This window comes from Melospiza melodia, chromosome Z (assembly GCF_035770615.1).
Source record: "Melospiza melodia melodia isolate bMelMel2 chromosome Z, bMelMel2.pri, whole genome shotgun sequence".
In the NCBI taxonomy this organism is placed as follows: Eukaryota; Metazoa; Chordata; class Aves; order Passeriformes; family Passerellidae; genus Melospiza; species Melospiza melodia.
The window spans coordinates 55,342,382-55,357,894 of NC_086226.1; the positions used below are offsets into that span (position 1 = coordinate 55,342,382).

At 39.5% G+C, this 15,513-nt stretch overlaps 1 long non-coding RNA gene across 1 annotated transcript; it reads left to right on the forward strand.

Moving 5' to 3' along the window:
* The first annotated feature begins 8,720 nt into the window (after nucleotides 1–8,720).
* LOC134432452 (uncharacterized) lies at nucleotides 8,721–12,814 on the forward strand. The gene is made up of 3 exons (XR_010031336.1): nucleotides 8,721–8,802; nucleotides 9,291–9,466; nucleotides 11,563–12,814. It is a non-coding gene; the product is annotated as an uncharacterized LOC134432452 (long non-coding RNA).
* The last annotated feature ends 2,699 nt before the right edge of the window (nucleotides 12,815–15,513 follow it).

A 15,513-nucleotide genomic window follows, 5' to 3' on the forward strand; every position in this document is an offset into this window, starting at 1 on the left:
TGTGGATAAAGAGCAGTATACTCATAACTGCTCAGAGTCATCTCTTGTAATCTATCCCTCCTCTACTCAGTCCAGCTCTCCTTCACTTACCCTTTGTGTTTCCTTCACAACAACCCTGGGTGTCTGTGCATGGTAATTTATTATGCCACTCTGACACCCTTCTAACTCAAAATATGCAGTTTACTCATCCAAGCCCTAAAAAATTGTCCTTTCCACTTGTCTGGTAATGCCTTTTACTGATGCATGTCTTGCACCAAGTTTGGTGCAGGATTTGTGAAACTGGGACATGTCTGAATATGAAAATAACTTCTTTATTTTGAGTGTGAGTGCTGGAACAGATTTCCCAGAGAAGCAGTGGAGGCTTCTTCACTGCAGATATTCAAAAACCATCTGAACACAAGCATGATTAACAATCTCTAGAATGACCCACAAATATCCACAAATACATGGAACAATAAGATAGAAGTTATATACTTGTGGATTCAAAGCTCTGATTTCATTGCCAATTTGGAGTTCTCTGCAAATCCATAATTTTTTCTTCCATTTTGCTTTATCTGGTAATCTACAGCAATCCTTTATCACTAAAACATCCACAAAGCTACCTGTGAATGATTCAGATCAAACTAATTCTGCAGGGAGTTAGTTACCACCTGAAGGTGACCTTGGCAATGCCTTGTCCTTTTCACCAGCCACCATAGCTGTACCCAGCAGCCCCTCGCAACCCTGCTTTTTTTTCTGGTAGGAGAGGATTGGCTTCATTCAAGTCAATCCTGCTTCCTGTCTGGAATGATGGGGAGATAGATGATTTGGACTAGTCAGAGGTCACACAAAGGCTACCTGGAGCAGAATATCTTAGGGTGAAGACGCAGGAGACAACTGCTGGAGTCCAACGTAGTTCAGTGCAGCTCTGCTGATCATCATTCTGTTGCCTTCTCTGGAAAGATTGACATTTTTGCCACCAAAGCTGCAAGTTTGCTTTGCTTTTTTGACCCTTCAGAGTGCTGTGTATTTTTTTCTCCTTTAGGTTGTTGCTGGTCCTGCTGAAGTGTGACATGTGTCTGACCAGCACATACCAACCTGCACTGCAGTGCCAACGATCTCCAAGGAAAGTTTTCACAAGGAAGCTACAATCCTTCAGCTCCTACCCATCACAATTCCAGATTTCTAAATAGAGCATTTTCCACCATTCTTCAGCATTCCTTAATCAGATGAAACTGATTATTTGAAGGAAAAAGGGTCAAGGGGGTGTTTTCTACTATTTTTCATTCCAAGATTTCTGCCAAGGTTTGTGGGCAATGGCTTGTTCATTCTTGCTGTCCTGTGCTGGGTTAGGTAATTTCTTCCAAAAGAACAGTAAATTATTAATGCAGGATATGAATCTTTAAGAAGGCCTGTTTTTCTGCTGACCCAGTAACTGTAGCTTATTACATACATTAACTCACATACATTAAATAGTTTTATTTTTCATTTTTGCACTCTGGAGTGGACACTTACAACTATTCTCTCTGCAGCCTTCTGAAGCATGCTTGACATGCCCATTCCCTATTTGCTTTTTACTGTACACAGAAACTCTTGGATGACAGAAAATAAGAAATCCTTTAAAATCAAGATCAAAGTAAATCTAAACTGTCTTTAGATTTTTTCCAGTAAGTTTTTCTCTCTTCTTCTGTGTTATCTTATAGCTGCAAGATGCCATGGGATACTGACTCTCTAAAAATAACAGAAAAGTAGAGAGGGGGTTGACATCGTCTAGCACTGGTAATAATCCTTCTTTAAGGTGGAGACTGGACTCAATGACCTTCAGACATTCTTGTCAATTAGCATTTCTAGAAGTCTTTCAACCTTCCACTGATATACTCTAGTCCTCAGGCTAGAGTATATCAGTGGAGAAATTTAAGCAGTTTTACTGAGGGATAAGCATTCTGATCAAAGCTAGCCTAAAACAAATCTGTGCTTTCAGTCAACTTTCAGAGTGCAGAAGAAATAAAGAAAATTTTATTTACTACATTGAAAAAGGAAGGTGGTGTAACAGAGCTGTGTGAGACATCCTTGTTTTTATGCAGAGCAGGTTCACTGACTTTGTGTCAGAAAATTTGCAGGATTTGCAGGTCCTAAAGTGTAGATATGTATGGATTTGAGCAAATGTAGCTTCCCCTCACCCAAATCCTCTTGTGAATCCAAGCCAAGATTCAGAATCTGTATAGATGGGTTGGTTCAACTTACATAAGGATACAGCCAATAATGAATAGCATCATTTGAAGGAGAAGGGTTATGAAGATGATGGTGGGAAAGACTTGAGAGAATCAGTAATTTCACCTAAAAATTCTTGTTAATTATTTTCGTAATGTAAAGTTGCTTATACCATGTTTGTGTGACATGTATGGTGAAAATTTTTGGTAACTTACCAGTTGTACTTCATTAACACTTTCTCAAGAGTCTTATGTTACATAGCTTGGCACTTCTGCATTTATTGATAGCAGTCAGGCAACCTAAATATGTTTCTTTTTCATCCACTTAAACTGCTCTATGGGGTTAAAGCCTACTCACATATCAAGGGCACAACAAAGTGTATGCATAATCTTTGCATTACTTCTACTTTTCCTGAAAAACTGTTTTAAGGGTGTGGTACTGAGAGTTAGTGCTCCCTCAACAGAAGATGCATTAAGTGGTTGTGGTTATTGCATTCAGTTTCTAGTATCTAGTATCTATGCAAAATATTTAACAGGAAAATAAATAATTTCTGTTTTATAACAGAACAACTTTGTAATAAAAAATGTGTGAGGTGAGAATCAGGACTGTACAACTTCGCATTAATTTAGATGAAATCCCAAATGCCCACACACTTAGGTGTGATAATCCTCATTTTGCTGTTCCATGCAACTTTATTTGGCCAACTCCATATTTAGCAAATATTGGAGATGTTCCACTGAAGTCCTACGAGAAAGTCAGATTATCAGAATTTTATAGCACAAAAGCATACTCAGAATGTATCAAGAGAAATCTCCCATCCCTCACAAAACTCACATTATAATCTGGAAACACTGCTAAGGATTTAATTCAGTAACCTTCTTTCACAATAGCCCACTCCACATAAAGACTATGGTGTCTTTTTACTATCATTTCATTCAAAACCCACTTTTCATTTTTCTTCTATGAAACAATAACTGCTATGCAAATTCATTTTCTAGCACAGGCCCAGACTAAAATCACAGCTTTAAGGATAATTTTGCTACTGACATAAAAAGCAGAATTTAATGGACTGTGCTTGCACTCTTGCATAATGAATGCAACCTTCCTTCCTTCCTTCCTTCCTTCCTTCCTTCCTTCCTTCCTTCCTTCCTTCCTTCCTTCCTTCCTTCCTTCCTTCCTTCCTTCCTTCCTTCCTTCCTTCCTTCCTTCCTTCCTTCCTTCCTTCCTTCCTTCCTTCCTTCCTTCCTTCCTTCCTTCCTTCCTTCCTTCCTTCCTTCCTTCCTTCCTTCCTTCCTTCCTTCCTTCCTTCCTTCCTTCCTTCCTTCCTTCCTTCCTTCCTTCCTTCCTTCCTTCCTTCCTTCCTTCCTTCCTTCCTTCCTTCCTTCCTTCCTTCCTTCCTTCCTTCCTTCCTTCCTTCCTTCCTTCCTTCCTTCCTTCCTTCCTTCCTTCCTTCCTTCCTTCCTTCCTTCCTTCCTCCCTCCCTCCCTCCCTCCCTCCCTCCCTCCCTCCCTCCCTCCCTCCCTCCCTCCCTCCTTCTTCCTATCATTTAATTTTCTCTCTGTTCTTTTTTGCTCTGACTGAGCATGTAGCTGCTGATACAGATTCAGTTATCCTTTGTAGTGAAATTGCTTATCAGACTGTAAATTCCAAATTCCCTAAGAAAAGTTTGCAAAACAAGACTTACAAAGATATATGAAATACATCCTCAGCTCTCTATGTACATGTTGTATGGCATACCATTATATCATTTTTCCTACATCTGCCATAAAAGGCAAGAACTTCAGTGTAGAAGTCAAGGGGCCGATGAATGTGTGTAATTTACTGTAAATGTTGGGCTAATCCCCTTCCCCCACCCTCTTAGCTGAGCTGTGAGAGCCATAAACCAGCTGGATGCACTCTCCGAAAGGAGGAACAGATACCAGCACTCTGATAAGAAACAGAGCATTCACTTGTCCTGGTTACAGTTAGAGAGCAAGCAGCATGAGCAGGATGACTTTCTTGTACAAGACATGACCAGTATTGTTTTTAGCACAGTTTGAAACACATGGAAGGACCTCTAGCAGCATTCATTACCTTTTGTTTCAAGAACAAGGCTTTGTGTGTTGTGACTTTATTTTTTAAAATGGTCATTTGGATGCTGCATTCCCCAGGTGAGAAAAAAAGTCTTTTGGTAAATGAAAGGAAGAAGCACAGCCTATTCATGTTCATATTTATATCCCAGTGTGTCTCCAAGCTGGTGGCAATATATCCAAATGGATTCTGGTGCCTAGATTACAACCGAGGTGCTTCCAAACCCAAGACTCTGAAACTTCCTCCATCTACAGCATACTTATAGATGCCTAGAAATCTTCTGCCCTTGATGCTGTTGTAATGCTCATAGTTCATATCAGCATGTATTGGTGAATGTTCATGGATATTTTAGATGTGATAGAAAAATTGTGGTCTAAACAGCAAAGACGACTCAGACACTATTAAACCAAAGGCATGTGAAGGCATATGAAATTAGGCATTTGCAGAAAATACCTGCCCTTCCAGAATGGAGCTTGGAACAAGAGTGGCAGACATTATTTTATATTAAAATAGTTCTGTACAACTGTTAAATTGGGAGATAAAAGATGATGGTCATTACCTTCTAAACAACAGCCTATCTCAATAATTTCTTCAGGAGTTAAAAGGCTTTGAATCAAATACCATTTTCTTCCTGAGGTTTTTTAAAATGTGTTAGTAAAGACACATTTCTTTTCTTACCCACTGCAGGCTGAAATACTGCAGAAATACTCTTCAATCTTCTAGTTGTAGCTAAGCAATTAGATGTATTGAGCCAGAAGAGCTGTGAGAAGCACAGAGAATGGAGATAAGAATAAAATGCATGATCAGCTATAGAAAATTAATTGAAATAGCTGTATAATATTGACTTGGCATATAATGTAGTAAAAATTATGAAGCATAGGACATAGTTATTTGACACTATTGATTTTTCAAGTTTCTGGTTAATTTCCAGCTAATATCTAACTACTAACCATTTACGAAATAAAGATGACTGGGAGCAGTTAGCAGAGACTTAGGAAGGGGAAGTCATTCCTGACCAACTAGATAGCCTTCTGTGATGAAATGATTGGGTCAATGGACATGTGGAGACTAGTGGTTGTTTTTTATCTTGGTGTCAGAGAGGCTTTTGATGCTTTCTCCAAACTGCATTCTAATAGACTAGTTGCTGAAATATGTTTTAGATAAGTGACTGCTGACATGGACTGAAATCTGACTCAACACCTGAGCTAAAAAGGTTTTGGTTGGTGGCATGAAGTCCAGTTGTAGGCCAGTTCCTAGTGATGTACATCAAGCATCAATACTGGAACCAAGCTGATTAAGATCTTTGCTAAATTATGGGTACAGACTGAACCCTTATCAAGTTTGTAAATGAAACACAATAGGAAGAAGTGATTGACAAACCGGAAGGCTATGCTGCCATTCAGAGAGACCTGGACAGACTAGAGAAATGATCTCAAAAGGATCTCATGAGGTTCAGCAAAGGGAAATGCAAGGTCCTTCCCCTGAGGAGGAACAACTCCAGACACACACCAGAAGCCTATTACCTGGAAAATAGTTCTGCAGAAAAGGGCTAAGGTGTAGATGCCAAACGTGGAGGTGGGATACATTGAGGCAGCAATGTATCTTTCCGGCAAACAAAAGCTTCCTGGGAGAAGTGTATGCAGCAGGTCAAGGGGGGAGATCATTCTCCTCTGCTCAGCCCTGGCAAGGCCTCACCTGGAGTGCTGGGGCCAGTTCTGGGCTCCTCAGCACAAGAGAGACATGGAGATACTGGACCAAGTCCAGCAAAGGGCAATGGAGATGGTTAAAAAACTGGAGTATGTCTGATACAAGGAGAGGCTGAGAGAGTTGGGACTGTTCAGCCTGGGAAAAAGAAGGTTCCACAGTGGGATAAAAAAAATCTTGGTTTTATATTGTTAGTAGTAAATATTGTTTTGTTCATACAAAACAATCCACATGTTTGCCTTTTTGTTCTGGAGCTTTTTACCTCCTACCCACAGGAGTGGGAGACTGACCTGGAAGTGATGAGCTGCCCGTCTGCACTCAGCTGAGACATTAGCCTCTGCTAGGACAGAGGAACATCTCACCACCCCAGCATGGAGTTGGAGACTGGCTGGAAAAGCAATTGTTTCCCAACAGGTGTCAAATTTCACTATATTTCGCTATATAATCCTATAGTTACTCACCCTAGAAGTTTCGTAGAAAGCTTCTGTCTCAAGATTTTGATAATGAAGTTGATTTCAAAAGGACAAATAAGGTAAACCACCAATATTAAAACCATCCTTCTACCAGCCAGAAACTGTAAATATGATTCTTTCTCCTGCTTTGCATACCCTAAGTGACAGTCAGGTGTTGTTGCACAATTAATCTTTTTGTTTTCCTATATGGGCTGTTTTAACTTCTGTTTTCATGTCTAAGACCTGAGAAGAAATGGAAAGTTCAACTTTGAAAACAATTTCTTTTTTTGATCATAACAAGGGGCCAGGGAAGGCCTGTTAGTGGCTGTCCCTGCAACTGTTCAGGCTGATCATGTAGCTCCTGCTTGGAGATGGAGAGGATATACTCTAGAAAGAGAAGTATATCCATGTAAAATAAAATGTTGTTTTTACTGCAGTACCTCCTAGCACCTTGGACATCTTCATTGTATTTTGGACAAAATAACTTTTGCAGGTATTCTAAACCAGCAGAAGGGCTAAAATGATCTCCTCAAATTGAAAGGTATGAGTGACTTTTTGGATCAGTACTTCTCTAAGTTGCTCCAGATTTACCAAAATACATTTTTTCACCCAGAGAAGAGACTTAAGTAGTTTTCTGCTCCATGTCCTGAGTCTTCTGAGAGGTCTTCTCCAGCATGGTAAGACATCCACATGTGTCAAGGCAGACATTGCAATTGTAGTAGCAGATATTTTCCTTCATTGCTTCAACTGACTTCCAGCAGGGACAAACTATCTTATTGAAAGATGTTCATATTGATTTTACATTTGGGTTGAGATTTTAGACCAGTATTGACAGTATTTTTTCAGGCACTGTGGTATCTGCCCAGAGCTGAGGGAGTAGTTGCACTCTTGAAAAAGTAAAGTAACAGAGGGGCAAGTCTTGATGCAAAGTTGATTGTTTAGGGTAAGTTAAAGCAATATAGCTTGCCTGAAGGTATATTTTAGGCTGTTGCTGGGATCTCTGGCAATAAATGGTCCCGTGCCACTGGAGCTATGTGAGAGAGCTGAAGGGCATCGCAGGAGCACCCTGAGGGATGTGGTGTCTCCTTTGTGGGGAAAAAGGTGAGAGATGTGTCCTGATATGAGCCATAAGGAGCTGAAACAGAAATGAAAATACATTCCCATAAGCATCTGCCTTTCAACTTTCCCATTTGTTTGATCATAAGACCCTTGGCATATGAGAATGGTGTTGATACTGCATATGCAGAGTCTTGCTAGGGGATTGAGGTCCTGCTAGGCAGCACATGTGAGGTCAAGGTCTGTGTTGCAATTGCCTGTGTTGGGTTAAAAAGAAGTCTGAAGCAGAGGCTGGGTCTATCTACCTTGTGTTCAGTGTGATAGCAGGCCACAGTCCAGGACTAAGCCCTCATGAATAGTCATGGTAAGATTGTGACTACAGGGAGAAATGTGAAGATGAATCTAAATCTGATTTGTCAAAAAAGGATAGCATCTCTAGTCAGTAGGGCTGATGGAGAAAAATAACTCCATATATTTACACAGATGAGAGCTGCTGTAGCTGCTCCAATAAGAAAATGTTTTCAATTAGGATTTGTCTGGTTTTTTTTTAATGAGAGGGTGGCATGGTGCAAATAATAAATGTATTGAAGACTTAAAATGCTGCACAACAAGTACTTGGAGTCCTGACTATTTTTGGTATTCTCATCCTGCTGCTGCTTTGGAATCCACTCATAAAATAGTTTCATAGGAGTCTCTTCTCATTTTGTCTTTTGAGGTACAGTTAGTTCTTAGGAAAAAGTGCTCTGTATTCAGATGTAGGTTTATATATCCAGCTTTATTTCTGCCCCTTTGAAAGATTAAATCAGCTGTCTGTGTGTCTGCTTGTAGTGGGACAGTGCAAACCATTTTGAAGTTGTGCAAAATATGTTTTTATTGAGCTAATTTGCTGGAAAGCTGCCAGAACTTCTTCTCTGGTTTGAACAGGATGTTGTGGAAAACAAACATGAGGAAGAGAAGCTGTGAAAGTTGAGATACCCATAGAGCTGCAAGGAGATTGTGGGTAAAGCTATACTGATTTGGAGAACATTCTAGACACATTTTTAGGTTATAACAAGTCTCTGTGAATACAAGGTTACGCAGCACACAATGAAAAATATTTTCCTGACTAGAAGGTTTCATTTATGTCTATGCCAAAAATAAAATAGTCTCTGATTTACAGTTCTGCTGGCTGAACAAATTGTTTGGTATGGAAACTTTGACAAGCTTTTCTGGCCTTACTTTTTTCATTAGGCATATTTTTCTGTCCCCTGAAAATATACTCCATGCTGGATTCAGCTCTCTTTATTTCTCTTTTCCTTTTGCTGCTGCTGAGTTTGATCTTTTCAACATGGTGAGTTAGATTTCAGCCATTATATCTTGCTTTTGCCACCAAAGTATTTTCTTCTTTCCAAGAGAAAGGCTTCTCCTACTGTCCTTTAAATCATTTGCCTTTATTTAGCACAATAAAGTGCTTGGAAGTATTTTTCTTTTGGAGACCTCCATCTCTTTAAGGTCTTTGCAGTGTAGCTCCTGCTTAAGGTCATGTACTTTTTGTGACTACATTATCCCTGACTGCACCTGATTTGGCACCATTGGTACCATTTAATGCTCCAGGTGAGATTTCAAGGGGTTCCAGGTCTTCAGTCTATCTCTATTAATTATTCTTTTCTTTCCGTGCTCTAACGTGGACACTCTTGGTTAGGACACGCTCATTCACGCTGCTCTGAATGTCATCTGCTTGACCCAAACTATCACACCACCCAGTGTAGACTCACAGTACAGATCTCTGAATCTCTTCCAAATGAGCTTGAGTTTTGTACTTTTTTTCTTTTTTTGCAGGCAGTACTGCTATATTTGCACAGTTGGACATCCACCATAAATAGCCTTACATTGTAACAAGGCTAGGACACACAAGAATGGCTCCATACTGGCACACCTATTCTATTCCTGGGTCTGGAATGTGTTGTCCTTGGTGGAACTACAGGGACCTCTGTGTTGATCTCTTCTGTGCAATGGTAACATGCTCCTGAGCTCCCAGAGCCCTTGTCACACCAAGAAAAACATGCAGATGCACGTTTTACACTTTTCTTCATTCACAGAGAGATTTACACTGTCATTAAAAATTGAATCTATGTTTTTCAAAATCCTGACTTGGCAAGATAGCTAAGAACATGTATCAAATTAACCAAATTGCAATTTATAGCACTTGCAATATCCACAGCAGGTAAATGTTTCTCTTTTAATGGAGAATAATGAACACCTGAATAAATATGATAATGACAAGTAATATAACTCTCCAATTAATACAAAAAGAATTTAATATATTACTTCCTCTTCTGTGGAGTGTAACATATTGTTTGGCGCATTCTTAAATATCTGCTTTATTGCAGATCTGATACATATGAGCAATGAATCCTAAAATTTTACATTCTATCACATACATGGGGCCATATACCTTACATACATGTGGGAGCCATATAACTATCATTCGTTCACCTTTGCAGCAACAAACATTTGTGGATGCCCCGGGATACAGCAGTAAGACCCATGTGTTGGTGTTAATGTGAGCCTTCTTTTTATTGACAATGGCTGGAAATACTGGCAGTGGAAATGTGCTGCCCAGAATATATCCCTCAAGCTGCAGTAGGATCCTGTAGGCACTGTTGCTTCTGTGTTGACTTCTGCAATGGTTCGTCACAAGTCAGACTGTCTTTAGTAAAATTCCTCTTCTTGAAGTTTGATTTACTAAGCTTTTACAAATGCAGTAATGATTGGGGAATGTAAAAATGCTGTGATAGAAAAACATTTGGTTATTCTCTATTTACTCTGGTGCATCAAGAATGAAGTTAATCAACTTTTGCCAAAGGGAAAGAATGTGTTACTGTTTTAATTTGTTCTTTATATAACTGTGTTACCAATATGTTCTAGTATTCTGCTTATAAGAGACACTCACTCTTACAGGGTCTCACTTCTTCTGGATTTCTGGATGAAAGTATGAGACACCAATTTGAATAAGAACCCATCCTAAGTGATAAGTCATAGTCTCTCCTACTATCAGTCAGCACCACTTAGTAAAAGGATTATGCTCCAAAGTATTTAATTGCGGTCTAGAGGCAGTTTTTACCATTCTGCAAGACCTAGCTCACAAATATCCCCACTTCTATATTGGTATTGAAACTATCAACATCTGGTCAACCCTGAGAGCATCTTCATGGTGGTAGGATGAGTACTATTTTCGGTTAATGTGTCACAATTAAGATATTTGATGATAACTTAAGCAAAACAAGGAGTCTGGAAGAAATTTTTTTATTCTTAATTTTGATGGCAAAAAATGCCATTTGCCATTGTTTATCTTTCACATAGTCTCAGAAATGAGGACAAGGTAATTGTGGAATGCATTCTGATGTATTTTGATCAATAGTCTTTGCACATGCCTCACTCCTCCACCCTCTCTAGCATTACACTAAATGCACAAAGACAGGACCCTTCAGTGCTTCTGCAGGCTTCAAAACACCACTAAGTGCTCCTTTTTGCTTTCTGTCACTGGGGAATTGTACAGTAAATGACTGACCACCTTCTAAAATTAGGATGGCTCGAAGATTTCTTTTGTGCTGTTACATCCAAGATCTGTCAAGGAGAGAAGAGAAATGCTTGCAATTTTCAGGCAAGGACAAAGCTCACTAATTTAGTACTAAACAGTAATGAAAAAAAGAGAGGTGTTCACAATGAAAAAATGAAATTAAAAAAGAGACATCTGGCCACAATCACTATAACAGCCCCTGCAGCTGTTCATACCATGTTCAGTACCAGAGATAAAGAAAATGAAGAACATGGTATTAGAATGGGGCAAAGACTTTTAAATACATTTGTCCTTGGTGGCAAATCTTCTCAGAGCCTGAATGTGGCTGACACAATATTCTTGTAATCGTGGCATGACTATTAAGACAACTAAGGAATTCTTAAGTCCTTAATTTAGGAATTCTTAAGCCCAGTCCTCTTCCTGCCTTTGACACCACAGGTAGTTTAGTGCTGGCAAAATGATTGTAAAGTCAACTGGTGTCCGTCCATCTACCACAGGACTTTGTTTGAAGCACCACTTTCTTGATTTCAGGGCCCTGTGCTGGTCCTTGAATGGCAGCTGCTTCAGGAGGGTTCCTGCAAAGCACCATGGCACATCAACCCTCGTCTAGACCTGGGAGCAAATTGTTAAGAAGATTGAGGGCAAGATCAGCATCTGTTTGAATTCTAGGTGAATGGTTTCTTCTAAAGGGACTGTGGTTTGGGAGGTGTTACCAGCTGGAACCACTTGGGATTATTACTCTTTTAGGTAAGCACATTAGTCTTCAGCCAGACTGCCTAGGCTTAGATAGTTCTGTGCAGAATTGGGCTGTTAATACACATTGTGCTTAGGCACAATGGCTTTTTACCCTGCTAACGTCCACAAGTGATTTCTTCATTCTACCTTCTTGAAAAGTGCAATATTAAATATGTTCTCTACAAAGCTGAAAAAGTGTACCCTATTTTCACAAGCTCCTTCTTTTCCATTGGCACAAGAAAATGCAAGTAACTCTTGGAAAGTTCATGTATGATGATGTAATTTTATGCAGAAAAACGTATTTTCTGTTACATCAAAATCAGTGATGATTAATTATGCCTCAGAGTGGTCAGGTTTCTGGTCTTGCAGGAAACAGCTTCTCATATTGTAGGGACATATAAGCATCTTTTCCAAAGAAGTGTGAGAGTGCATGTATGAGTATGCCTGCTTTTCTGATCCCTTTGTTGATTGATAGTATTTCAATAAAGAAATAGTTCTCACTCATTTTCATATTAATTAGTCAAAAATAACTTACCTGTCACTCACACATGACTCAGGGATGCTGCTCTGCCCCTTTGCAAAGCACCAGTGTGGTTGCGCACCAGAGTTTGTCGGGCTGGATCAGCGACCAGCTAAGACTATAATTTGTGGCTGGAGCAAGATCCACTACAGCACTGGTTTTATTTAAAACAAAGACCCAGGCACATGCTACATATATGTGTTATGCCATCATTGGATGATTCATGTTATTCTCTGAAAATATAATGCATCATTATTTATTCTAAAACATAAGTGATTTGGTTCTGTGTCAATTTTATTTGCCATCAATACTGTTTTCATTTTTGATGGAACCTTGCCAACCTTTCCTGTTCTCCTTGCTCTAACCAAGGCCCTGAAAGCTGACTTTCACAGGCTGTCTGTGATTAGACAGTGGAGTCTCTGTAAGTGTGGTCTCATATGAGCAGCTGTATGTTTTTCTGTAGAGGGAACTTGTCATTAAAGAACTGAGAAGATGAGTGGGTGGTACCTTGGACTGTTTTTCTTTTAATTTGGCCCTCATTTACTTTAGACACTGTGAAGGAGTCCACATTAGCTGATGGTGCCCACAATTCACTTGTACTGATGAAGGCAGATTGACAGCTGCATAAATCACTGTTAGATACCACTGATAAATTGCTGCATACAAATTTGTAGAGGACCACCCAAGCACAACTTGGGGGCGGCCTGCAGTCACACTAGGCTTGCACATGAGTACAGTAATGCAAATTTGCTTAACTCTTTATTAGCACTTTGTATAGTTTTCCTTTTAAGAAAGGTGTTGACATTTCTCCACTTGCTTATTTTCTGGACCGGTGAAGTAAATTGCCAGGATCCAGCACCTCGCATCATCTGTAGTTGTGGTATTAAGATTTATGTATTTGTTCATGCAGAGATACCAGGCTTGCTACCTCATTTTGAACTGCACGATCTGGTCATAGGGAGGAGAAGAAAGGGGAAAACAGAAATGAGCTTCTAGCTCAGTATAGGTACTTAGTGTGTGCCAGACAGAACAGCTTGGGCAGGGCAAAGTGATCGTTAAAAAAGCTGCAGTATGCTGCCTAGCAGCAAGGAATTGTATCCTGACACTTCTAATTGAAGATACAGTGAAGGTCAGGACATGATTCCATCAAAAGGAGTAATATAAGAGCACTGGAACAGGAACTTACTTCTAGTGGCTGTATGTGCAAATCTCAGTGAGGAGCTTGGCTGCCTTATTAAAAGCTAGAAAGCTATTGATCCATTGCCACCTGACACGAGTCAAGCCCTGGGAAACATTAATCAATAGCAAGGTTGTATTCCTATAATGAGATATGGGACTAGAATTTGCAAAGCCTGATTGTTATCAGATGTCCTGTGTCACCTGCAGGGCTCTCTAGGTCTGCTGTGTCACTCAGCTACTGGTATTACAGCTTTTTTAGCAGTGCCTGCTGCTAATGGATTCTTGACCTTTTGTCTGACGACAAAAGCAATATGGTATCAGCAGCTTTGTGATTGCTGTGTGTTTTATTAAGGAGTACTTTCCTCACTTTAAAGAAATTACAGACTCGTGCTACCAGAGTTCATTTTCCTGGCATTCCCATCTCAGTCTGCTTCAATGCTGTAACAGAAAAAAATTCCCTGTCTTTCTTTCTGGTATAACATTAATGAGAACACAATTATAACACCATCTGAAACATTTTTTCTTTATCTGTTAGTTATTACTACAGACAGTAGTATTTTAAAAAGAGATTTCCATATTCCACTCTCAAGAGTCTGATCTCTAACCTGGATTGATGTACATAGAATAAAAACTTCAAAAACACGCATTTCTAAAATCCGTTGGTAATTACAAAAACGTGTAAAATTACAGTTCACACCTGGCTTTTTAGTACCAACAGTCATTTATATGGGCAATTGCAAAGACTGGGTGAATGGTCATGGTAACAGTGTGTGTGTGTGTGTCTGTGTGTGTGTGTGTGTGTGTGTGTGTGTGTGTGTGTACCTGTGTGTGTGTCTGTATGTCTGTGTGTCTGTCTGTGTGTCTGTGTGCGTGCATGCCTGTGTGTGTACCTGCGTGTATCCATGCACTGAGATGTATGTCTCAGTTCCCATGACCTGTCTTGTGAGAAGGAAGGCAAAATCCAAAAAGGGAAAGTATTGTATAATTCTTGTGAGGGAGTCATAAAGGGAATTACTCTGGATTTCCTTTTCCCTTGGCGTCCTTTCATTTCTTGACATACCTGTTTCTATTCTATCATCTGGAAATTCCCTCTACATGTCATGTGGCTTGATTTGATCAGCTTTTGGCATTTGAAAGTCAATTAAAATCTCCTCTGGGATGAGAACCTTCAGCATCACTGTACCCTACCCCCAAAGTTTCAGTCTCAAGGAACTGAGTAGTGAGAAAGAGGACAACCTTCAAGAAGTGACATGCTTGTTCACACCTGTGGGGAAAAAAAAAGAATTTAAGTAAACATTCACATTTGGCTAAAGCTTTATCCTGTTTAAAAGAAGCCTTTGTGTTTCAGTCAGCCACCAGCAATACTACTTTCTGACTTGGAGTTGCTCATATCTCTGTACTGGATATGGTAGATTACTATGTAAAATGACATTGACCATTGTGAATGGAAGATCTGTCAATCAGGAGTTTTAAATGCAGGAAAAAACACTCCAGCAGTCTCTACTAGCAGTGAAATGAACTGACAAAGGGCCTTCATTGCAAAGATCATTTAGTGTATGTTTCTTGGCAATAGTCTAATTAGTTTCATGTACCGTCAGCTATTTTTCATAATATGCCAAAGCTTGACATCACACCTTTCACAAACATAAAATCACAAGTGGTTTTGATAAGTCTAAAATGCCTTCATCAGTTTTAAGTACTTGCTGCATTCCCATGCTCATTTACATGTTCTGAGAAGCTGGCAAATGGGTGCAGCTTTAAAGGATAACAGGAGTGCTAAATAGGGTGGTAACCAATGCCATACCAACTCTCAGGTTACATTTATTGACTTGGTACCTTTAAAGTAAGGAAAAAAAACCTTTATTAAGGAAAAAAAAGTCTAAACATATTCTTGTGCACATCTGGTTTGGTTTTATTTCTTCAAAATTAGATTTGTTTTCCTCTTTCTCTCACAGGAAATGTATTTAGGAACAATGTTCATCTTGGAATGGCATGCAGTGGTATGGCAGCCTGACACTTTTTGAAATCTGTTTACTTTCTACCAGTCA